At 39.7% G+C, this 25,596-nt stretch overlaps 1 protein-coding gene across 4 annotated transcripts in view; it reads left to right on the top strand.

The window, feature by feature from the left end:
- Positions 1–25,596, top strand: part of RARB (retinoic acid receptor beta) — a 334,498-nt gene that overhangs the window by 34,767 nt on the left and 274,135 nt on the right. Inside the window, exon 1 of one of the 4 annotated variants that reach the window (XM_055706736.1) lies at positions 23,077–23,097. The exons of the other annotated variants lie outside the window; for them this stretch is intronic. The gene's annotated coding sequence lies outside the window, so the exon portion shown is untranslated. Of the gene's footprint in view, positions 1–23,076; positions 23,098–25,596 lie in introns of those variants that run through there. 4 annotated transcript variants of the gene reach the window in all.

Genomic DNA, 25,596 nt, shown 5'->3' with positions numbered 1-25,596 from the left:
GTGGGGCAGGTATTATCTGTAAAGTTAATTATATTTTGAACAAGTTTCTAGGGAAAAAAAGGTCTAGTTTCTGCTAAAGCTGTCATATAATTTTTTTATTGCTCCAAGACTTGGTGATACATACAGCGGTAAAGATAGTGTTGCAGAAAGTATATTGCGCAAAAGTTATTCCTTCATAGTTAAAAATGAAGTATGTATGCAGGCTATGCATGCAGAGCTGGTAAGCCAAAATTATGTCTGTAAGCTATTTCTGTACATTTAGCTTTAATGCTGATGCATATTTAATTGCTCGGCCTGTTTTCCCCACAGCAAGATGTGGCTGTCTTCCACTGAAGTCAGCGCCTGCAGTCTGCAGCAGCCCAGTTTGATGTTTGTACTTTGCATGAGAAGTGCAGCATCCACATCTGCAAGTAGCAGGTCGATGTAGGCTGAGGGAAAACAAAAAAAATCCACTCTGCTTGTACAGGGGTGTTTCCGTGGAGGAGGTTCTCTGGGACTGTAAATGGATGAATTTACAGTTTTAGCGACTGTAATGTCTCTGCTGGAAACAGGGATATGCTGTATTTTTTTCTTGTGTGCAGGCACCTTCGCAAGCTACATTGTTCTATGTTGCTTGTCTACTTGAGCATAGAAAGGTATTTCTGATTTAACGTATCAAATTGTTTCTTAATTATAATTGTACTTTTGTCTTTCCCTTCTAACACCTGACCTACACCACTTTCTGTGTTTCTTGTCAGAACATTTTTGGAAAATGGAGTCACAGGCAGCAATTAGTAATAATTGTGCTAGACGATTACTCTGCGTAGTTAAATCTCAGATGCTTTGTCTGTGAAAGATGATTATCGTTTCATTTCAAATGTAAAAGCGCACATGGTTTGTCAGTGGAGTTTGAGTAGCTGTTTCGTAGGAAGCCTGGTTTTGGTTTTACCTTAATTTGATGTAAGAGCTGAGATGGTTAGTGCTAGTAAGACAGGAGGAAGCAATAGGGAAAAAGCTTTGGATTCATGTATCAGCAGAAAGGTGTATGTGAGCAGAGGAGGAATCTACCTTCATGATACTGGCTGTTCTGTTAGCTTGGATTTTCTAGTAAACTAAAGCAACTTTTTAATGCTGGAGATGCCGACTTTTTTTTCTTTTTTCTATTGGACTTGTGTTTTCTGTGATTTGCGTAATACTATTTAAGTTCTTACTGTTTTATCAAAGGATAGCAGGTTGTTTTATTTTAAATGAAAAAGTCCCTTCAGATTATACTTTTTCTGCTCAGCTGCAGATTAACAGTTTTATCTAGTCACAATTGTAGGGTATATTGCCAGAAGATAATTTGTTCCCTCTGTGTCTCGGTCATGCTTATTACCTTCATTTTATTATATACTTTGAGCCTGTGAAATGATTTCTTAACTGCACTTAAAGATAGTTTGTGTAGACAGCAAAATTACTGTTCCCGCCCTCAGGATCAATTTGTAACATGCTTTTATATAAATATTACGTGCTACACTTCAATATTGTTCATAGCCCAGAAGATAACTGCCATGATGAGTCTTATTTAAGAAGTATGGTGAAAATGCAGTCCATATGGAACTTGAAGAAAAAGGTGCTTAATTAGCTGTGTTGTAATACTGCTGTCCTGTCTCCAGCAGGACTGCCAGTGCCCCCAGAGCTGCTGCTTGCATGAGGGAAATACTAGTTTTAATACAGCCATTTATGAAATATGTTCTGGGGTTATTTTTGGAGGGGAGAGAGCAATCATGAAATGAGTATGCGATTTAAAATAAAGCAAAAACCTGACTTGGAAAGATTCACAAGGGAGGGAATAGGAGAAAAATGTTAAGTGGAGAAGTAGAAGAGATATTTGTGGATGGTCAGGCAAAGAAATTGAGAAAGAAGGTGGGGGGAATTTCACATGGTTTTAAAGAAGACTGAAGGAAAGAAAAAGGGAGACAAGGGAGAATTGTCAGAATATGGAACAAAATGAATTGCAAACTGTCAAATCAGGCACCTAAACCTATTGCTGTGTTAACACTGGCCTGCTTGTCTTCGCTTATTTTCTTTTTCCCCTTTTCTCCTGTCACCTGTACTGGAAAAATAGTTTGCTAGAATGAGACCACAGGAGGACTGAGCATTGTAGCTCAGAGGTGTCTTAACGTCTTTATGTTGACCGTCTTATGTACATTTACTTAGGTTACCAAGGAGATATGCTTGCATGCATTTAGTTATTTCATTACCATCTTTCAACTTTATGCTGAGTAAAAGCATCATCAGGGCCTCTACAGAGCACTCCTCCTTTTTTTTTACCTGCATGAAATATCTGGGTGGGAACATGGGGTATGTCTAAAGAAAACTGATGCACAATAGCTCCATAATTGGGTTGTTACACATCATTCTTACTTCACTTTTTAAAAAAACCTTTTCACCGTTCCTGCTGAATGGATGGATGTCAGGTTTTGAAACATTAGCATTGGAAGCATCAACCTTTGCTGCCTGAGCTAAACCGAATTTTGTAGGCACGGGAGCCAGACTCCAGAGGGTAAATACAGTGCGGCACATTGCTAGGTTATGTCTCAAAATAAGATACAATAAAATATTATCTGTATTTATATGTTTTTCATTAGCTTTGCTACAAATAAAACACAATATCCCAGTGCTGCATTTGAGATATGGGCGAGACCTCAGAGGTCTCACTTGTTAATTTTAAAATTGCAGTTAGTTTTGTTGTGTTTTTTTTTATGCACATGACTTTCCCTCCAGTTACTCTGAATGCAGTGCTACTGATTTCAAGATACTGCCACATTGTGTAATGCTCTATCAGATATAAGGGAGCCTTGAAGCAATCAAAAAGTCATATTCCTTAATGACTTTGCTGGAATGATAGAAAACCTGTGTTGCTCTGGCACTGTTAAGTCCTGCTAGCCTTATATATATTTGCGTCTTTGATTCCTATTTAATGTAAAGACTCTTTATAGTTCTTGGCAGTATAAGTGACCCTTTATACAGGAGCAATTGAAACCTGAACCATAGGTCCATGTTTGAAAGGTGCTTGCATGGGTGGCATCAGTGCCGGTGCACAGGATGATGCTAGACTGTGCTTTGCAGCAACCTGGCACAAGGTGCTCTGCCTTACCTGCATCACTCCAGTGCTGGCAAGGTGCTACGGTGTGCCTATGCTGTCTCAATTATAATTGATATAATTATTGCAATTAAAGATGTTGTCTTACACTGTTGACTGCATTATTTTTGTTTTATGGTGCTTGGTGTGACTTTCACTAAAATTCCCTTTTTGTTAATGGGTATTTATGTTTTGATGTGTCATTCAGGCAGCACGTGTTCTGCATTATGAAGAACAGTTTGTTCAGTTACACTGATTTTTTTTTTATTTTTTTTTTTCTGATCGGATCTGTGTAATCTCTGTCTTGTTCCTCCTTTTGTCTTCAGTCCATTTGAAGACAAGATTCAATGTGGATCGCTCCATTGAATGAAATCCTTCATTTCCTTCTGTACCTGTGCATGTGTGCTGGCTTTCCCCAGTCTTCCCCTAAGTGCGCACTGTGAAACTCATTGAGGTTGATCCTGGTCCCTGCGGTTTAATGCTGGCACTGCAGCTCTACAGGGTCGCCACAAATCACGCCTTCCTCCCGGTTCCCTAGTGCCCGAGGCTAATGCACGCTCTGACATCTACTGCTTAAACACAGTTAAATGTTAATACAGTAACAATTTAATACTGTTAATACCTCATGTGTTCTTTAATGTCGTGGGGCTTTGGGTAGTCTGCGCTTTGCAGGGTCACGTCATGCCGCCCATACTGACTTGGAAGAACACCTCGCTCCTTTAAAAGTCCTCTTGAAGTTAATGCAGCTGCATGAGGAGCAGGTTTTGCTGAAGAACCAGTCCTAGGTTTGTCTGAACACTATAGGTTTGGCATGCTGCTCCCAGTTTCCCAGGAAGCTTTTGCTGGAATATGGGTTAGATACTGTACACTTGCTTTGTAATACATTTAGGACTAATACTTGCAGCAGTTTATTAAATGTAACTTCCACCCTTCCTAAGTGGCCTGCAAAGAATTTGGCTCACTGCTCTTCAGTCTTGTCCAAGCTTCAAAACCTACATTTTTGTTCTTGTAATAGTGGTTTTAATGTAAGTGGAAACATCAGTCTTGTCTTAAGTCTTCAAAATGAAGCATAAATTTTGTCTGTGGGTTTTCATAGAACTCAAAACTTTGAGATGATGCTATGCTTTTATAAGCCAGTGCAAGACATTTGTAATACATCCAGAAAGTACTTTGTCAGAACGATGAGCTGTGTGAAAAGACTTTTAAGTATTAACATGTTGTTGTAATTGCAGTTACAGTTTTAAGCTCCTTTGTTAGCAGTGTAGAGTATTCTTGAGAGAACATAACATGGTGCAAGTTAGTTTCCACAGGACGTGAGTTGTCATATGTTTATTTCTATCCCTCACCCCCCAATGGTGTTTTAAATTTCTTTTTACAGACTGGATGAGAATGTAAAGGTTTTCTGTAAAACTGCACTCTGCCTGGGTGCGATGCCTTTCACTCCTATTTCCTTCTCTGGAATGTGGAGGACAGTAGCACCCAAGGGGGTCAGTGGAAAGGAGGAGCAGGAAGCTTGGACTGGATAGTCAGGAAGAGCTTATGTATACTGGAGCTAATTCCTGCCTGGAACTCAGGCTGCACCCATAGCTGCTGTTTCTGTTCTCGTCCTCTGAAGAGATGCGTATATACAGACTCCTTGGGAGGTGCCGCCTCCTCATCTGGTTATGGTCTGGAGGACAATACGTGGTAGTTACTCCTGGAGATCACGTAACAGAAGGCTGTGTGGTGAACCTGAAGAAGCAGTCCTCCTATTGACCCAAGATTGTTTATCATTTTAAAACATTCTGGAAAATCACTCGGGAAACACTAAGAAGTATGAAAATAATGGATTTAAGGTAGCAACAGTTTGAATTCGGTGCCCATGAATGAGGCCATTGGTTGCTGCTGTAGTAATTGGTTAAAAAGAGTGATGGACTGGGGGTCTTGTCCTAGCTCATTCAGATCTTTAGGCCAGATTACTGCATCTCCTCTAGGAGAACCCCACTGTGTTTACATTCACATATTTCTTTCATGGAAAAGGCTTCAGCTGCTACCTAAACTTAAATACATGGGTGAATTGTGATATGTGTGAGCCTGGATTTTTGAGCTGGATGGATAGATACTTGGTCTTGCAGACTGGTAGTAGATGAGTGTGGTTTCTAAACTGACAGACAAAATATACGTTGACAGGCAAGCAGTGACTTCTCTGGTATTGACCAGTTACTTAGGGCGACACATGTAGAGAAGTGTGTGTTCTGCTGTGCTGGCCACCTTTTTTTGACAGAAGGATTAATCTGTAATTAATTTTTAATGGAGTTAGCTTAATTTTTAAGGATCCTGCCATACTGGATTTTAAAATAATATTTAGGAATATCTTAATAGCAGGATTTCTTTGGTACGCTTGGTGTATCACATTGTTTTACTGTTTAGTTGTTGGCATAGATTTAGAAATACACTGCTTCCACCACACAGCAGAATTTCCGTATGTAGGACTGTACCTGACTGGGTGTCTTTTATTTATATTTTCATTGATTCCTTTATTCTGGATGGATTTAAGGATGCCAAGCATAAACATACTGAGAGCCGCAAAACTGCGAACTAAGAGCTTTTGACTAAGGTGTGTGAAGATAATATTACTTTTTTCCCAGAGTTTTGCTATATCCTAGATGCAGAGTTTGTAGTGAAAACGATATGGATGCTGGACCAACCTTTACCGTTGGTGCATGAGTGAAGCACTAGACTGTAAAGTCTGATACTTGACTGAAGTCCCCTGGCATCTCAGTAATAACAATAAATAAATAATAACAGCTGTAGGTTGGCGTGGAGACAAGGAATCATGTGTGTGTTTGTGTATTTGTGTGCATGATAAAATCTGTGTATCCAAAGATGGACTTGTCTATAGAGGCTCTTTTTTTTTTTTTTTTTTTTTTTTTTTCCACCAGAACAAGCCTTTGATTTCTTGCAGGAATCAAGAATAAATTCTTTCTGTTAAGCTTGAGGGACGAGTCTAAAAAGATGGTTACCTACGTATGTCTTGCAGGGAAATAATTCCGCTTACGAACATGTACCAAAAATATAATTAATCAATCTCAATACCACAGCTACCAAGCCCGCTTACAGTTAAGGCCAAAAATAGATTTCATTTGCTTTAAAGACTGATATTCTAGTTCCATGGGAAGACGAGGTAATGAGGCTTAAGCACTTCATGTTTAAACATAGTTTTGGAAACCTAAATACAATTCAAATCTAATAAAAATACTAAATATTGAAAATGTTGGAAAGATTAATACAGTTAAATATTAAATGCCTGTGCTGGAGAACAAATTGCAGGGTTGAGTACTTATCTTGGTAACATGGTTTGAGTGGTTCTTGTCACTCTTGTATGAACGGTGAAAGAGGTGTTGGGTGTGTATTTGAGGCCAGGACTGTTTAAGTCATGAACGCTTTTTAAAAGTGATTACGCATTTAATTATGGGGCGGATGGCATTTTTTAAAATAACAAAACAGAAGTTACACAGTTAACAAAAAAGGAGATTAGATTGCTGTAAACTGGTTAGCCAATATTTTTTTTTTTCCTCAAGAACGCACATCACATTCCTTTTTCATGCTTTTCTCATTCATGGCTCTACTTTGATGCAGGAAATCCAGTGATAAATTAAAACCTGTGTGCATTTGGTCGCTGTAAATCATCTTACAAAGAGTCTTGACCAGCAGAGGGCTTCTGTCCCTGGGAAATAATCCCTCATGCCAGCGTTTCCAGAGAAGAGGAGCTCTAACCACGCACCTTTCCGCAGTGGTTTTCCTTCTCTTGTGGTCCCATGGACTGGTGAGCTCTGGGGAGCTGTGCAGGATCTCATAGAATCCTTTACTGGCTTTCAGATTATACATGATGCAGCCTCATCTCCTTAGGGCAGGGAAAAAAACGCAGTCCTTCTCCAGTGGCCCCATTTTAATTATGTTAAAATGCTTTTGTTGTCAAGATGTAAATATGAAGACAGGGAGGGATGTTTTGAAGATCTTTGGAGTTCAGGCTGTAGGATAAATATAGTATTGGTGGCACACTTATATATATATAAAAAATAAATCAATCTCATGAGAGCAAAGCTTTATTCTTTTTATCCTGCTGTGGTGCAGAATGGCATCTGATAAATCTCGCTCTATTATAATTTATGTCCTTAGCAGCGTGGAAGGTGTATACCAATGTGGGTGCACTCAAGCAGGCTCCTGTAATGGCAAGAGCACTGATCTTACACTCTGCTAGAAATGTATTTTGAATCCGTCTTGCTGCCTCATTACTGAATATTCTTCTTGACACATAGTTTTGCATTTTACCTGGCAGGCATTAGTCTTTCTTTTGGCTAGGTTTTGCATTCCTTTTATCTGCTTTATCTAGAACTCCTCTCTGTTGCTTATTCTGTAGCCACAACGTGCTAAACAGCCTTAAGTCAAATATTGCCACATACACCCCTCTTCTTAAAATACCATTAACTTCGCTTGGTGCTGTGAGCCACCCAGTCAGAACCAAGCCTTTCAGCTGGGTGACTGGCAGCATATGGAGAGACAACCTCTTTTGGACACATTTGGTTAAAAAGATAGTGTTTGTTCTGCCTTTCTGTGTTCAGCAGTGCCTTTTTTTCCTCAGCAGAATTGGAAGATAATAGGATTTTAAAGGGTGAGTAATTGACCGACAACCACTTCCAGCCGTAGCATTTTTCTTCATATCGTGTGGCCTCAGTGCTAAGGTGAGGCACAGCCTGATTTCTTATTTCCACAGCTCGCTGCACTAAATCCCGTGGCAGCTTGGATGTTCTGCCAGCAGCACAGGGGAAACAGAAAGATGGAACTGGTCTGGGGTGAGGGGGGCTGGGGTTGTTTGTTTGGGGTTGGGTTTTTTTGTTTGTTTGATTTAGTTGCATTGTATATCTGTAAGGATAGTATGCACTATCAGATGCTGAAATCAAACCAAATAAATGAAAAATTGATTTTTATTGCCAATACCAAAATTATTGAAAATCCCATCTATTTTACTATCTCCTTTTTTTGATTTTTTTTTCCTCCCTCACCCAGAAATAAACTTCTGCTGCAAAGTTGTCTCTTTGGTGGAAATGTTTGTGTTAATTGTTGATGACTGCATTGCAGAAAGATGAAGGCTGGAGACTGTAGATGCTCAGGAGCACAGGAGAGAGAGGTTTGGGAGCTTGGGAGGAAGATGGCAGTAACAGTTTGGTCATCATGGGGGAGGTTTGTGAGAAAAGGAGTCAAACACTTTAATCACCCAGGAGAGGGTAAATGAATACTTGTTTATGTGTGTTTGTTTTTTGTTTAGGACTTATTTTTTTTATTATATGGTAGTGGCTGTTTGCATTGAATCTTCTCCCCTTTCTTGCTTCCCCCCCACCCCCCCAAGCTTTCCTTCCTCTCTTCCTCCTCTCTGCTGCCTCTTGCTTGAGCCTGAATGGCTCCAGCAGTAAATGACCATTTGATGAGTTTTCTCACCATCCCCCTATATCTAATTTACCAGGGAGTGCTCTTGAGGCAGGTAGTACCCCTTTCCTTTTAGCAGGGTTTTGGATAGACTCGGCAGCTCATGATGCCCAAAGGCAAAGGGCATTTTTATCAAAAAGGTGGGGAAGCTGTGCTAGCTTGGTTAGAGTTAGCTTAAAAGTGACTTCATGAAAGTAGTCGTAAAATCCTGTCTGGAGATTATCCCTGCAGCTTGGGAGGCTTATTTAAATATACTTTAGATTTTTAGGTAGTCAATATAAAACTGCATTTCTTTGTAACATTTATTTGTTTATGTATTAACATGTTTATGTTATCCTAAATACTGATGTGTATCTGGGTATTTCTGCGTTACTTTCTATAGGTGAGTGTAAGGCATGGGTGTGAGGCTGCATTTTTGTATCAGAACCAAGGGTATCAGAAGTTTTTGATGACACTTTTTTACGTTTACTTTGGCTGTATGACAAAATGGTATGAAAACGAAGCAGTTTGTTGTTTTCTGTTTATTTGGATCCTTGTGGTCTTTGCTTTGGCATCAGTTTTCCCTGTGTTCTGTAAACAATCCTTCGTAAGTCAAAGATGTGTAAGTGTGTAGCAGTTTTAGCGCATCAAGGTTTTAGAAACTGTTCTCAGATTGCTGTGTTAGTCTGTTATGAATTTTAAAGATTATATGGGTGGTACATGCATTAGTGTTATGTAAGACGTACACTTATTAAATTCAATGTGTGTGTATTTTGCCTTTTCTGAAGTAATTTAGAATAAACAAAAACACTTGCAACTGAACAATTGAATGTTTTGGTGGAAAAGAACCAGAAAGTGTGTTACTGCAAAACTATGTAACAACTGAACTTTGTGCATCCCTTACCTCGGTGAGTTACTTGCTTAGTTTAAAAGGTCAAATAAATTAAAAGACAAATTAATGTTAACATGTTGGTGAACTACTTACTGACTTTAATTGTAACTGTAAAAACATATACCCTGAGGCAGATTTAAGCAGTACCAACTAACATTGTTATGATAGCCTCAGGAAGCAAGTGTAACAGACAGGATGTTTTGTAATAAAGCTGTAAAACAATTAAAATAGCTGCACAAAGCATGTTGCTTTTTAGCCTGTCCAGAGGAAAGGGCTGTAAAGGGAGTGTCAGCCAGTCACAACATCACAGTTGTTATAAATTGCCATCTACTTTTGGAAGGGGCAAAAGATGGATAACAAAGTCGACAAGTAAATACATGCTACATAAATATGCATAAATCCATTACCATCTGCCACATTGTCCAATTTGACTGGGTTGTCTTTCTGTGTCTACCACATAAATCAGTTTAAAGCAGTTTCCCTCAAGCAATATTTTCTGTAATGAATGGGTGAAAGATGTACATTCTCGGGTTGTGACTGTAGTCCTGGTATATAATATAGAAAATACCTTATTTACCATTTTCTCAAAAATATAAAGCTGTAGTCAAAAGATTTATTTGACTGTGCAGCTACTAAACTTTGCATTTGTCTTTGGAAGCCAAGCCAGGAAGTTAAATTACCAGGCTTTTTGCTTGGCTAGGAATTTTTAGTGGTTTATTTTATGCAATCACTACTGCAGACAGTAAGTAAAGATTAGAAATATCAGTCTGTAAATGTACTGGTTTGGTATCCTAGCTTTATGATCGTTTTAAATAATAATTTTCATAAACTTTCATTCCTTGCTTGGTAAGCAAACATAGCTCATAGTGCCGCTGTTTATTCTTTGTGTCATCCCTGTGATATGTCTCAGTCTAGGCCCAAGTAATTTTATTTTTCTGCCCTGTATACATATAGCACACTTGCATTTAATCTTCTATCCAGATGTGGCCTCTGTCTCTTTAGATTCAGCTTGTACGATTTTCCAACATCCTGTTCTGGATTTCTCCTAATAGCTACGACTATAGAATCCCTGTGCTCTGCCGTGTTCATCTGGGCTTCGTTCCTTTCACACCGAGGCTGCTTTACACTGTTCTGGCAGTGAAAAGGGGCCCCGGTGAGAATGGGACTCAAGACCCAGCTGGCTTGTCTTGGTTTTTATGACTTACTGAATGGATTGCACCAGGATAGATAAAATTTATTTTTTGTAATGCCAGAAGAAAGTATTAAAATTTCCTTGTTTGCTTGTTTTTTTATAGATTAAATCTTTAAAGTAAAAATCATGAGTCTTTTTCTTATGCCCACTTATGTCCCTTTCTGTTTTTTTCCAGTCCCTAGTTCAGAGATTTGTAATTCCTATTGGAAGAATTTATAGTCCTTTGATTAAAAATGTATGTTAAGACATCAAGATACCCTTTCTGGTAAGAGGTTTTACTCTTTAAATGCTCATTTGTGACGGAAAAAGACAAATTTGGGTTTTCATTGGCATTCTCATAAAGAAACTGGCCTGAGTTTATATATGAAACAATCTGACAACTCATCTTCTCTCTGCAAATATTTGCCTCTGTTAAGTCAAAGGTCAAAAATCTAAAATGTCTGTCGGGGTACTTCTGTGGAGCTTTGTAAATCACTAAAGTATTTTTAAATCTGTATAGGTAGTGTCCTTTAAGTTAGAAATCTAACTCTGGACTTCTGTTTTGTAAGAACCGCAAGTTTGTAGTGTAAGAAAGTGACTTACAATACAGTATTGAAATTATTGGAGAAATAATTTATGGGTAGTACTGAAACAGTTTTTGATGTGGTAAAGATTTTGTAGTGTTAGAAAAAGAACTTCTAATAAAAACACAGCTTTACCCCTTAAAGTAGCAGAAATTTAATGCTGAAATTGCAAATGAATCCACTTAGGAAAAGTGTGCAAGAGTGGGAATAGTTTTTACTTCAAATTAACTGTCTAAAAATTAGGCATCACATATAATCTGGTTGTCCAGCCTTTCAGCTCAGTCATGGCAGGGAAGGGGCCCTATAGAGGAGGAATCATCTCATCTAAAGAAAAGTGTCCAGTAAGGTAGGATACATTTACCCTGGGAGGGCAGGTGGGCTGTGTTGGCTGAGGGGGGATTCTATACTTTTTGAATAACTTGTAGTTAGCTAGTGTTGAATTGGCTGAAACCCATCCTAAATGATGCGAGCTTCAGTGGTCTGCACATTTTTTGTGTGTGTATGGCCGTGTATAAATCTCAAAGTGATGCTTTTTATGCATGTGGGGAGAAGAGAACAGCGTGCTCCTAATTTAAAGAGAAAAATCTAGATTCTTAACATAAAATATTAATCAACAATATGCTCATTTCCAGGTGGGTTTGGTACAGTTGGGGTATGATTTTAAAGATTCTTTTAAAAAACAAACAAAACCCCACCTAATGCACATCTTAAGTCTCTGCATCTTCCTTATCTACTGACTGATACACTAAAAAATAGACCAAAGGATAAAGGATTGTTTGAGAAAAGGCCCTTTTCCGATCCAAAACTACTCTTTCATCAGTTTTGTGTGTTGGCTAGTTTCCTCTGAGCGTATTTTGTATGTGTTTAGAGGAGAGAAGATAGTCTGGCAACTACATATCAAGGCAGGAAACCTATTCCCAGATCTGCACCAGGCTTCCTGTACGGCTGAGGAACTGATCCTGCCAGCTGGAGCTAAAAAGAAAAAAAAAAAAAAGAGGCGGGGGAACTTGTTTTCTTGTGTGAGTTTTTAATGCAGTATTTTACTTACTGGTTTTCTTGTTCATAAGATCTAATACTCACCTGCCTGGCAGGATTTTAAGAAGGTGAATTTTCAGATGAGCCTCAAGTGTTTTCCTGTAGGATGCTGTATGTGTGTAGAAAATAACTTTTAACTGTTACTGCACTATTAATCCTTGAGCAAGACTCAAAGAAATTTGTGCAGGGTACCAACCTTTGAAATGGTCTTGCTCCCTGCCCTTGATAATGAAGTAAAGAGATGAAACCCTCTTTAGAAATGAGGCAATTCGTTACCATTTTCAAGCAGCGATGGCAGGAAATGGGAAGAAAACAATTGCTCTGAAAACAATTTGAATGTTGCTCCCGACAAATAAAAGACTGAGGCAGTGGCTGACCTCTCCTGACGAACAGATGGAGCCAAAAATGGCCACAGAGTTGTCGCTTAAGGACTTAATGGAGGAGATCTTTCAAATCAAAGAAACAGTAAACAAGGTAGATGGAGCTTTTACAGAGGTTAAAATTGAGATAGCTCAGATGAAAGCCAGGCAAAATGAAATTAAAGAAAAGGTGAATCAACAGCTCCGTGTGTGTGAAGATGAATTGCTTATGTTAAAAGAGACTTCTAATCAAATCAGGTTTCTGGAATGATCTTTGAAGAATCAGGAAAATAAAAGCAGGAAAATCAAATTTGAGACTGGATACCTAGAAAAGGCTTGAAGGACATCACCCAGGGGGAGGTTTTGAAAATATTACATTGGAGCTGATGAAAGTGAATGCTGACTGAGAAAGGCCTTAGAAGTGGCACGGTTGCACCTGAGCTTCCTCACGGGTGCCCAGAAGACATCAGCCCCTTGTATCGGAGGCGTTGCGCTTGCCTCGTGTCTAGCAGATGACAGCGGAGGAGTTCCCTGCTGTTAGTTTTTTCAGGTCACTCTCGCTAGACCTTAACTGGATGCAGGCTATTGGCTATTGATGGCTTCGCAGCCTCCCTGAATGTGAGGCTTGATTTATGGGGCCCTGGTGAATGGGGTGGGTTATTGCACGACAACAGAGCAGGAAAGGGACGAACCAGTTGGACTGTCCTTGGGCTCAGGAGGGTACCTTTTCCTACCACTAACGAACGCAAAGGCATTGTGCTGTGCAAAACTGCGCTTGCTTCTACAGCATGGCGACCTACCTGTGAATTATTGTGATAGACTAGATTATTTATACATTATTTTAAGAAATACTGGGAAGGAGAATATAGGAGGAGGGTATTTCTCTGGTAGTTCCCCATTTTGGTACTGATTCTGCCAGTGTGGTGAAATACAGAGCAGAGAAGGAAGAATGAGGGTCTACAGTGCCTGACTTTTCACTGACAGAACCTTGCATCAGCAAAAAAAACCAACCTAAGGATTCTTTTGTAGGTTCAGCTTGAACTGGGGTCAGGCAGCTAAAAGCATCGTGCATTTGCCCTAAGTAGGACAAATACAAAATATAACAAGAAAGGAAAAAAATACCTGCTTGCAATTCTGCAGAAGGGAAACCTGTTTGAAACACCTAGGCGAGAAAATGGTGAGATGAAAACCTAAAATTAAGGTGAAATTAAATTGACGCCAGTGGTTTTGCTTGTCTTGAGCTAACCACCAGTTGCCACCCTGTTAAGGATGCGTTAATGAGAAAGAGTAGTTGAGTTGAATAGTAGTGGTTGGTTTGTCCTTGGAGATCTCTGAACGTATGCAAGAATTTTCCTTATTCCTTTTCTGATTTATTTACTCTTTATTTTCTTAATTCATTTTTTCTGGCACTTTTCAGCAAAATTATTTTTTCTTGGTTTTGTGCCAGTTTCAACTAAAGTGGATGAATTGGTTTTGAAAGAAGTATGTAGTGATGCAGATTTTTGAGTCATAGTGATCAAAATGCCTCGTTAACTTGGTTTTCATTTTTGTCTTTGCTTTTCATGGTTCATGCTGAAGTATGTATCGCACACTGTCCTCTATAAAGTCTATAACTGTCTAACTATTAAAAGTTTTTTTCCCATTTTTTTTTTTCAGCTTAGCAATGGCAAACAGATATTGTGGACACAAATCAGAGGTTTGGTTTGACTTCAGATTTTGGGTGCTGAGATAGATCAAGCATTACAGTTTCTTGATGCTGACTAGTTATGTGCAGCTAGGTTAGGTTAGTCAGTAAGGTAACATTTTTACCATTGAGAAGAGAGAGTCCACACGTAGTGGGGAATGCTGAACAGTAGTCAGTGGATACAAAGGAGCAAACTCTGAGGAGCTGTTATTTCCTCTGTTTCTTGGGTTTTTTTGGATCACTATTGTATCTTCCTATGATCTAGTAAGAATAATGAGACCAGTTAGTACCATTGTTGAACATGATCCTAATGAGAAGGATTTTTCCCACTGGATCAAACTGGACGTGTAGCTCGGGGATATATATACAGAACCTCAGTCAGTCAGTTTGGTTAAAATAAAGGTTGTAATTGTCTTCTGGAGATTCTGTACAGTGGACCGATGTGTCGTGTAGCAGTAGTCCCAAAGAAGTTGAGCGAGACATCAGAACTTTCCTTTCAGCGTTGTCCTATAAGAAGGTACTGCTGAAGGTGAACTGTAGTGAATTCAAACTGTGAGAATTAAGAAAATAGTCTTCAAGTATTTGTGTGATTGGTTTGTTTCAGGGAAGAGCTACAAAGCATATTGTGGGTTTGGAAAATGGACCAAAATCCTGTGTTTAAAAGACCAAAGACTTCACAAAAGTCACCCTTCTAGGTCAGTGCATTTCTAGGTCGCATTTGTAGGAAGGTCTGCTAATAGAGAATTTTTCTGTTTGTATCTTTCCCTCCGCTCTTACTTGCGAGGGATGCAGTCTCTTGAGTGCCTTGAAAATCGGCTTCAATCAAAATGTTTTTCTTTGCAGTTAATTGGCTTCCAGGTTTGTGTTCCATCTTGCACCAGAAATAGATTTAGGTGCATCTCTCTTAATTTACAGGTTTCTGGATATGTACCCTAGGTGAAGTATTGCAAGAAACTTCCATTGTTCAGAAACTTCTGACAATAAAATACTAGTGCAGGATTTCTTCCCCTGGATCTTGACTGTAACAGGAGAAATAAGATTGTGTGGTAGGCAGAATTTTGCCATTTTGGTTCCACTCTTCAATTTGCAGGCAAGTTACCTTCTATCTATCTGTCTGTCCAGCTATAGATGTCTGGGGGAGTGTATATAAATACAGACTAAATATATATTTGTATTACATAGTTTTTAATGACAGTAGATACTAGGGATGTACTTAAATCCTGGGAACTCTTGTAGCTGTGGTAAGCAAGAGTATGAGAGGCTGGGTGATGTCAGACAGCTTCCCCTTCTCTTTTTCCTGGTCGCTGCTGTGAGAACAGCAACTGTAAGGTTCAGATCTTTTCATCAACAAATAAAACGTGTTTTTTAAAACTTCAATAGATTGTATTCAGACTGTATTACTGTACCAGTAGCTGTTTCAATTGCTTATATTCTAGAGCATTTGTGGAAGTTTTTTTGTAGTAGCCTTACCATAGTGTAATGGCTAGATGCGCTTTTGAAACAAGATCTCCAGGCTTCGTTCCATGGCACCATTGTGCCCGTAAGGTAGGCACATTCTTAAACAGGGCTGCCTCTGCATTCATCACCGATGGTGTGAAGAAAACCCTTGACGGCATCCATTGAGCACCTTGACACCAGTAACTCAAATGTCCTTGGTCCAGGAGCCACTGAGAACCCCCTTTGGAACATGTAGGAGGAGTCTGAAAACCACCCAAGAAAAGCGAGCAATTGCTTACTTGACATAACTTAGTTAATTTCCATCTGGCATATGAGCAGAGGTTCTCCAGGTTGGTGGAGGAGCAGAGAGGCTGTCAAAACTGTCATCTCCCATTTGCCCCCACTGCTGTGGTCAGGAGGGCTCCTCGAGTATGGCTGTAGTTCCAGTGAATGCCGTTCTTCCAAAGCAATTAATTCACCTGTATTTACTAAAGAGTGAGCCTGTGTAGACAGCACATCTCTAAGAAACTAAATGCTGGCCTGTTTTTGTGTCCTTTATTGGTACAACTGACTCCTTTTGTGGCCTGACTCATGATGGGCAGGAGGTATATTCTAAATTATATTTAATGTAGTGTTCATGTGCAATGGGTGTGTAATCTTCAACTTGAGTGAATCCTCTGTTTTTTTTCTCCTTCCCTTCAGAGTGCTGCAAAAAGACAGCTTGATAAACAGACTAATTTGTTTGATTTTGGTGTTATGAACTTTCAAGGAAAAGGCAGTATCAGCTTGCACTGGGGGAAATTCCTGCTTTGTATCTTATGCCAAGATACGCAGAATCACTTCTAAGAATGGACGCTGTAGAAACATAGGTAAAAGCACACTGCCACCAGATGATTGCTGTTTATTTTTTTTATTTGAAGTAGATGGCTTATTTTTGTTCACATGCAGATGAATTGCTGATTTTATTCAAGATCAAGGAGGTGGATTGGAAATATGAAACAGCAGTTTTAAGACTTCTACGATATTGTATGGTATCCAACTGAATGGTAGAGACCTGTCAAAGCAGACAGGAATGTGTTTATCTGTATTTTTTTTCAGCAGACTTTTATTTGTGTTCCATTTTCAAAGTGGCACTGTGATTTTTTTGTGTTTTATGGGTCCCGCTTTCCAGTATGGCACCATCACTATGTACTTCACACTGTAGATACAACAGCTGGGTTAATTAAATAGATATGTCACAGCACTGAAGCCAGTGCCTGCTGCCATTGTGCACAGGCAGCCAAGAGCTACAGCAAATAGAGACTTGCAGAAGCATTAACGATGCGATACCAATTGTAAGAAAAAAAAAAAAAAAAAAACAAACAAAACCCAAACAAGCTATGGTATGAAAAATAGTGGGACAAAAAATGATGCTTTGTGTGCATTAATTACAAGTAAGTAAAAAAGAGGTGAAATGTATATTAATGATATCATAAAACAGTTGTTATTGATTACGATAAATCAATAAGGTGCATTTCGGATAAATGTTAGCAATCTCAGTGTAGAATTTATGGAAGATTTTCATTCTCTGTAGCCCTACATGCTCTCCCCCTTTTTTCTCTTTTTCTTTCATTTTTTTCTTCCTCTCCTTCCAATATTGAGATGTCTGAACATGTGGTCAAAAAGATCCTTTAACATTTTCGTAAGGAAGGTTTTTATCTCTGGTGTGTGTAACAAAGTTGGAGACATCATCCTTGTGAGCTTCCTGTCTGTTTACTGTGGACTATGCGAGTTGCATGCCATAGCCCCCGCTTCATCTCTGAAAAGCTGATGAATGATGCTGTGTGCTTAAGGCCTGCCCTGCTCTTCTCAAAAGTGGCTGTATTTCAGTGACTGGCAAAATATTCCTGTTATACCTGTTATTTGTTTTTATGAGGTTCAGGTTAGCTCTAACTACTGAGAACAAAATGTTCTTCTATGATTTCGGCTCATTGCAGACCCAGTGACGTAGATGCGCTGTAACTGAGGAGACGAGGTCATCTAAATGAGTATGATGGAAATTGTTAATAGATTGCAGATTTTTTTCCCCATAAAAGGATCAAAGCTCTATGTACAGCTGCTGGCAGGGCTACTGAGGACAGCAGCAAAAACTGAACCTCCAGAAAGGATGGATGCAGAGTAAATCCCAACACAAGCTCCTCTCTGTGGTTTGCAGGCTGACTGGCAGGCTTCCAAGGAGCAGATGGTGCCAGCAACATTTTGTTGTTTGTTTGCAAACTACTTGCAGCATTGCAGAGCAAAGGCAGTGTGGGGCTGGTCAAAATGGCAGTGCTGCCGTAGCAGAAAATGGGAACAGCCGTGGCTGCTTGAGAGTGGTGACTGCTAAATTACACCTTGAAAGTAATTCTTGGCACTTGATGTACGAACTGGTCTTGACCCTTTTGCCTTAGAAGGTAACGAAAGAGCCATATAAACATCGTTAATTTTGCAATAAATAAATTGTTCAAAATTGTATCATAATAGGAACTATTATTTTTAAATAAAAATAATCCCTATTGTGTGTGATACAGGGATTCTCGAAGCACGTGGAGCTGTCAAACAGTAAATCTCCAGATTTTTTTTGAGAATCTCTGTATAAACATGAAAATCCAGAAATCTCATTGCTGAGACTTGTTAGCTGTGGGGCTGCATGGGCTGGCAAAAAGCATGGCATTTTATTTCATGACGTTCTCGAATTCCTGTTTTAATTTTGTAATTTGAAAAGCAAACACTAAAATACAGATGCAGGTCTCAGTTTTGCAAACTCATGGACATATGAGTAGCTGTCTACCCATAATTAGATGTTGTGTTAGTACCTTTGGGAAGATAGGGGTTACCCAGCTAGAAGACGGCGGCGTGCCTGGAAGCAGGGAGGTGGAAGGCAGGCTGTGGCTCTCGCAGCACTCCTTGCTGCCATTCCTGTCCCCTTACCTGTGGTGCTGGGGACAGCCTGTTCTCAGGGCTGTCTTCTCTGCCTTCAGAAACCTGGGGGACAGTGGTTGGGGTGTCTGCGCTGTTTGCCCCGCACTGTCTGCAGCCTGCGGGGTGGTTTGCTTGTCAGGACAAGGGTCTCTTCAACACACAAGCGTCCTCTGCTTGCGCCCTGCTCAGCTTCTCTTTGGAAATATGTGCATTCAAAGTCACTAAGGATATCCAAGGATTTTTGGTAATTGGGCATGAGAGGGTTCATCTAAACGTGTAACATGGGTGAGCAGAGGATGGGGTTTGGGGCGTTTTGGTGTGTGGTGTGGGGTTTTTGGGTGGTTTTTTTTGGATGGAATACTGTAAGTCATGGGAGAATTTGGGTCCAGAGACTAAGGGAATGGTAGTAATAATTTTAATTTTGTCAGCCATGGCTGGCTAGTTAATTTTTAACTCTTTAAAAGGTAACTAGGTTTCAGAAATACTGAGTAGGATTTGGAGAGTGTGTGGCGTAACGCGGCTGCACTGCCTTAGCTCACCAGGTTGACAAACCCGTGCCCTAAGCTTACAAGCAAATGCCAGAGCCAGTTAAAATACATGCCCAGAGCAAGTTTTGGGGAATCTTTGGGCAGTGAGTGGGATAGAGCAGTAAAGGGACCTGGCTAGGACAGCAGGCTGGCTGACCCACCGACCCCAGGGGATGAGCAGGCTAAGCCCCAGGCTTGGTCTGTAGTGACTCTGGTCATCCCCTCACAGCAGCTCTGCAGTGGTTGGTGGTGAGGGACTCGTAGCTGAAAGTCATGGCTTTTTGGGGTGTGTTTCATAAGATACCGATGGGGAGCAGAAGCTGATAAGTAAGCATTCTTTTATCAGGCTTTTGAGTTCAGTGTATTGTTTTTGTGCAAGGTCACTATATCCATGGTAATTAAAATGATAGCTCTCTGCTGACTCACTGTCTTGTTTTCATTTATGTATCACTCCTTTGGTGTTGTATATAGAATCAATTAAATCAGTTTGTTTAAAAAAACCAAACCACCACCTTTAGTTAGCTACAGAAATACACTCATCTCCGTCAATTTTGAGACGCTGTGGAATATTGTTGCTGTGATTTTTGCCTTTCACCCAATGTTCTGCCTCCCTGCCTCTTCTTCCTTCCATTTTTATTTTTCCCCATAGTTGTTGTCATACTTAAAATTAAATTGTAAGCTCTTAAAGGATGACTGTTTTGCAAAGCAACCTTTACAAAATTATTCCAAATTGTAATTAGTAGCTATAAATAACAAGGAGGAGTAAGAATAGCAAACAGAATCATTCATGTAGAGGGATGAACATTTGAAGACTGTGATGTGGGTTGTAGGCGCATGGGTGTTCTCTTTTCCTACCTGTTTTACATTCAATGAAAAATTATGGTGGCTGGGAAAAGCTGAGGCAGATTGTAGTCCCTCTTCTGCGGGAAGAACCAAGTTAGAGAAACCAACTCTAGCTTCCAAGGAGCAGAGAAATCTCGAGACTCCCACTCCTGACTTGTGGTAGCTTCTTCTCATGTCTTATACTAAAAAAAAAATAATATTTATATGCTTTAATTCAATGTAAAAAAATTTAACATTTGCTGATTATGATTAACTTTCCCAAGAAGCTAAGGGGTCTTTGGCTTTCTCCTACCCTCACAACTGTTTTGGTGACAGATGTCCTTGAATTTCTTTGACATTAAACACTGTTTGTGATTGCATGAAGTTAGATAGGGTGAGGAGAGGCAGAAAGAGGAGAGACGGGTGTTTTATATCTTTGAGCAATTTCTATTTCTGGAATTGGACAGTACTTTAAAATATTCTAACATAGGTTTTGCTACTGTTGTAAGTGCTGTAGGTTTCACTAGACTTCAATTTTATCTTTTATATTTTTATTTTTTTTTTTAACTCACTCTCAGTTCAGATCTGTGGCAACTTTGAGTGCACTGTCCTACATGTACTGAGTTGTGTCTTTGGAGATGTGATACAGCCTGAGATTATTCAGTGTGGCAACGCTTAACCTAACATAATCCAGTTCAGTGCACTGAGAACTAGAATGATAGAATATTTTTTTCTTTTTCTAGGATGAGTACCCATCCATTGTCACTCTAGTTACTGCCAATTACCTGATAGGAACATAAGAATATCGGAGTTGCCATACCAGATCGAACCAGTGGTCCATCTAAGTCACTGTCCTTTCTATCGAGACAGGCTGGAGCTGGGCATTTCAGACAAAATTGTAGAAAACCCTACAATAAGCTTTGAAACATCTTTCACATTATGGTATTTTCTTTTAATCCTGTCACTTAGACTTTGGTCTGTACTGTATAGCAAAAGGACTTAAATCCCTTGAGTTTCCTAAATCTGCTCTGATGTAACACTTCATTTTCATTTTATCTACCTAAACCTTATCTGAATCCTGCTGCGCTTTTGATGTCAGCGCGGTGTGGTAGCAGTGTATTCCAAAAATTAATTATGTTGTAAATAGGAATGTCTAATGTATCTTGTCTTGTCTCTCAAACCTGCCTTCTATTAGCCATCTCATCTGTAAGCTAAAAGGATTCCCATCAGTATTTCCAGTCCCTACCCTGCAGGACCATTCTGGTGCCTGTAATCATTCTAACAATTCTTCATATCTGTACCCTACGCTTGTCACAATAGATCACAGTGTTTCATAGAAAGAGTATACAGTCATTTTATATAGTAGCAACACTGTTTTTCTATAACATTTTAATATTGGTATGAAGAATTAAGGGGGAAAGAGAGATGCTTACAGTCAGAATTATCTTTTAAATGTTTTATTTCAGGTATGTGATAATGGTACCAGTATCATTACAGCAGTAAGAGAGTGGTCCTAAAATGTGTGTCGAGCACAGGCTGCGGTAGTAAGAGCCGCTTTCACTTTAATGGCCTTTTTTCGCCTTTTAAGCCAGTATTTCTGTAGTTTAATTCGTGCACTGCTTAAGACTTTATTTCTTCTTGTTCTTAATCAACCCAGTTGAGTTTATATGAGCTTTAAAGTTATACTTAACGTAGACCTAACTGAGTAGTTTGCTTCTTCCATTAGCTCAGCAACCATAATTCAAAGTGTTGGGGTTTTTTGAAAGAAAAATCCTTACTTTGATCTTGTTGATGTTGCCTCCATCCAAGTGTTTTCAAGGAATAAAGCTCTCTAACTTCTTGTATTATTCCTCTTTCCTTCCTCTTCCCTCTTTTCTCATGTGTGTCATGAACTTGCACTTTTTAAAAATTAATCAAGAGCTGGTAGTCTTGAAAGCAGTCAGCACAGTCTAACACGGCCGGTATTCATTTGCATGTATACTGAAATGCATGCATGAGCGTCTGGCGATGCAGCAATGCCCTCTGCTCCAGCTTCAATCTGTAGATTGCTGGTAGTGCCCCATGAAGGCACCTGTACCTGTGTGGGAACCTTTAAACTCCTCGCACACACTCAGCATTGCCCGTGGCATAAGGACTAAAGTAATTAGATGAGGCATAGTAACAGTGTGCAGAGTTTTAATAAAAATGTTTTGCTTATGATGAACCGCAGTGATTTTGGCTGTTGGGGGTAAATGGTTTCTTTTGTAGTGTGGTGTTTGACCTATAAACCTGACCTCAACTTTGCTAGGTTCTTTTTCTACAAAACTGGCAGCCTCCACTGTCCGCTTTCTTCAGCTCTAAAATAAATAATGAAAACTACCATAAACACAGGATTCGATATTGATTTTCTGGAGTTTAAGATAATCTGAGGTCTTCAGAGATCAGTATCCTTTACTGTGTCATACACTTATGTATGCTGCTGCTATAAAAATAAATAACTGAAGCTCTTTAAGGTCTAGTTTGTGAAAAAGATGAAACATTTATTGGCCACTATATTTTGAACATTGTATTTTTGAAGCCGAATTTGATGCTTTGCGTCCCATAAAATAAAAATGATGAGATTGAAGGCAGTAATCAAAAGAAAAGGGCTCAGTGTGTCGCTCTGTTGCTAGAATACATGTGGCTGGCTGAACTGAGCTTTGCTTCTAATATACTTTATAAATTTTTAATGATAGCTAATGAATCAAAAGCTGAGAGGCCTTGGAGATGAGTTATTTACCAGATTATTTTTTTTTTCCTTTTGGTGTGCATCTCCTGGATCCCTCTGGTTGCAGGCTGTTTCTAAGATGTGGCTTGCGGTTCAGTCTGTTCCCTGTCCAGTGTTTTGCATCTCTTGAGTGAATACCAGGGTAGGGTTTGGTGGTATTAATTTTGAACTTTTCACATCAACAGGTGTTACAAAACCCTGCAGGAACAAAACAATGCTGATTTTTGTTTCCGTATGAATGCCTAGGCGCTGCCTGAAACGCATCCCTGGGCGGCGGTGCTTTCCAGGCCTGACCCATCCCACCAGGTGCCGCTGTTAATGCAGTGATGCCTGGAGCCGGCGAGGAGACCCACAGGTACGCAGTCCCCAAACTCCTGATTAATACCAATAAAAAGGCAAAGGAAATTGCAGCCTGCACCCTGTGACCTGACCAAGCCATTGTAAGTCATCCAGGAAGCCTTGATGAATCAGGAGCAGTCTCCTAAATATCAGAGGGAGCTATATGATTCTGCAGAATATTGTACCTACTGAGATACAGATTTCTGCAGTGTGACCATATTACAGCATCAATTTGAAAGAAGAGGGAAAGGAAACTTAGGAGTCAAGCTGCAGAAATAAAAATGATTCACGGGAAAATGGCTCAGCAGCTTACAGCCAGCTTTACCTCTCCCAGTGTGTGGTCTGTGCAGATAGGCACGTCTGCACGGTACAGAGACGCGTTCAGTTCTCTGCCTGCCCCAAGCATGGCAGTCTCCATTACTCAACATGCATCGCTGGTGGCACCTCAGAAGTGGCATTTTGGCAAGAAAGAAATTGCGTGAGGCAAAATCATGGTGTAAATTGAAAGCGAGCTCTCTGTCAGCCACCCAAATGGAATCAGTTGCAGTAAGGATTAGGTAATCCAGATTATGCCTGCCTGTGGGTCCTCCAGGTTTCCAGGTGGTGTGGCAGAAGGAGATTGTGTGATGCTACTTAGAAGGGTATGCACGTACTAAGCACGGGAGGGAACCCCCCAGTGCTGGTTTTAAATAGCCAAATACAGGAGAAAAGATGATGACAGTAGGTGTCTTTTAAAAGTTGGCCGTTGTATTGAGCTGATGAATTGCTGGGTCGTTACACTAAGTTTTCAAGGGAGTGATCTCCAATAACATAACAGGAAATAAGGCGATAGCATTGGTCAGTTATTAGTCGATCCCTTTAAATTGCAGGGTTCAATTCCTCATACTTGCTTACATTTACGCTTTTCAGTTTCTTTCTCTTTCTGGAGAATCAGATTCTTGCTAGGTGGGACAACAGGTTTTGGACAAGACCTCCCAGCTGTATCCCACCCAGGTAGGTGTCAAGATACAGTATCCTCTTTTTCCTTAATAACTCTTATTTCCTGACCGTGTCAAAAGTAGTATATCCAACACTCTGCTTCATCTTTTCATCAGGGCTCACAAACCTCACGTGAGGCCCTCCCAGTTTACTATGCACAAGGTTAGTAGAAGAACCAGTTTCAGAGGTGACTATGCATGGACTTGGTATGATTCCCCAGCTAGATGCAAGGTATGCTGGCCTGCTGTTGGGGTCTGCGTGTGTGATTCTTTCTGTATCTTTATCACAGGATGCTGCTGCAATCCTTGGTATGATGCACAGTGAATTGCACCCAAATTTCAGAAAGATCAGTTGGTGGTGGCAAGGCTGAACTCATTTTTCATAGATGCAGGCAGAGATCACCTGAAATGTTGCTTCTGTTGAGATGGAGAAATTCGTAGGAAATACACTTTCTAACCTCTGTTTTTCAGGCTGGTGTTCTTTTCCCCAAACTCTCCATAAATAGTCAAGCCATGGTATGGAACTTGGAATCCTATTTCTGGACATCTGTTAGAGTACATATTTCTCAGATGTATTTAGAATGCCTTGCAGGATGTGCTCAGTTTTCTGATCTGAGGAGGAAAGGAAAAGAGCTTATCTTCCAAAATTAATTATACAGATTAACTAACGGTAGCATCTTCAGAAATCTATGCATTTGCTAAATGATGCAAGTCAATTTATACCATGTTAATTTATTCTGGATTATTTTAGGTTTTGGAGATTCCTGTGTATGAGGGCATAACACTCAGTCCCCATATTATTTTCTTGCATCACTTTCAATTGGAATTGTAAATGTTAATGTGTAGCCTGCACTATTGTATGTGCCAGACAATTGCACTTCAGGCTGCAAGCCTACACGTTACGTCTCTTCTGGCAATTACATTTGAAACACTATATTTTGACAAAATTATTCATGATGTACAACCCTATCAATACAACCCTTGCTGCCTGAGTGTAAACAGTTTACATTCATGTAGTTGGAAGGTCTAACGTAGTATAACTAATTGGATTGTTAAATGCTTGAAATAGCTCTGGCTGGGATATTTGGGCCAGACCTTCTTTGGACTGACATAAGACAATATTCAGAACATTGCTTTTAAAGACTTGCATTTCAGTAGGCACACTGTACGTGAAAAAGTGTGCAGTATACATTAATGGCTTAACTCTTTAACGGTAAACCTTATTGAACTTTATCCTGGAAACTTGACAGTGGAAGCTGGCTGAAGTTAAAAGTGAGCTTTGAAGCCCAGAGCAAAATTACTTTGAACCTGAACACATGGGATGAATCTCAACTGCTAATCAGAATATATAGAATATTTTCAGCTATTAATTTTAATTAACATTTTAATTAATTTTTTACTTAACAACAATGGCAACAACTTTAGCCTCTACTGCTTTTCTAGCTGTGTTAAAGTATACTGAAATCAGGAATTCATGACTGCACACAGACATCTGGAGCTGGAGACTCGGCAGACTTTTGAAGTTGTGGAGTTGCTCT

The sequence above is a fragment of the Falco cherrug genome, chromosome 4, assembly GCF_023634085.1.
Source record: "Falco cherrug isolate bFalChe1 chromosome 4, bFalChe1.pri, whole genome shotgun sequence".
NCBI classification, from domain to species: domain Eukaryota; kingdom Metazoa; phylum Chordata; class Aves; order Falconiformes; family Falconidae; genus Falco; species Falco cherrug.
The sequence above is the reverse complement of the archived record's forward strand: the minus strand, read 5'-3'. Positions and strand labels throughout refer to the sequence as shown.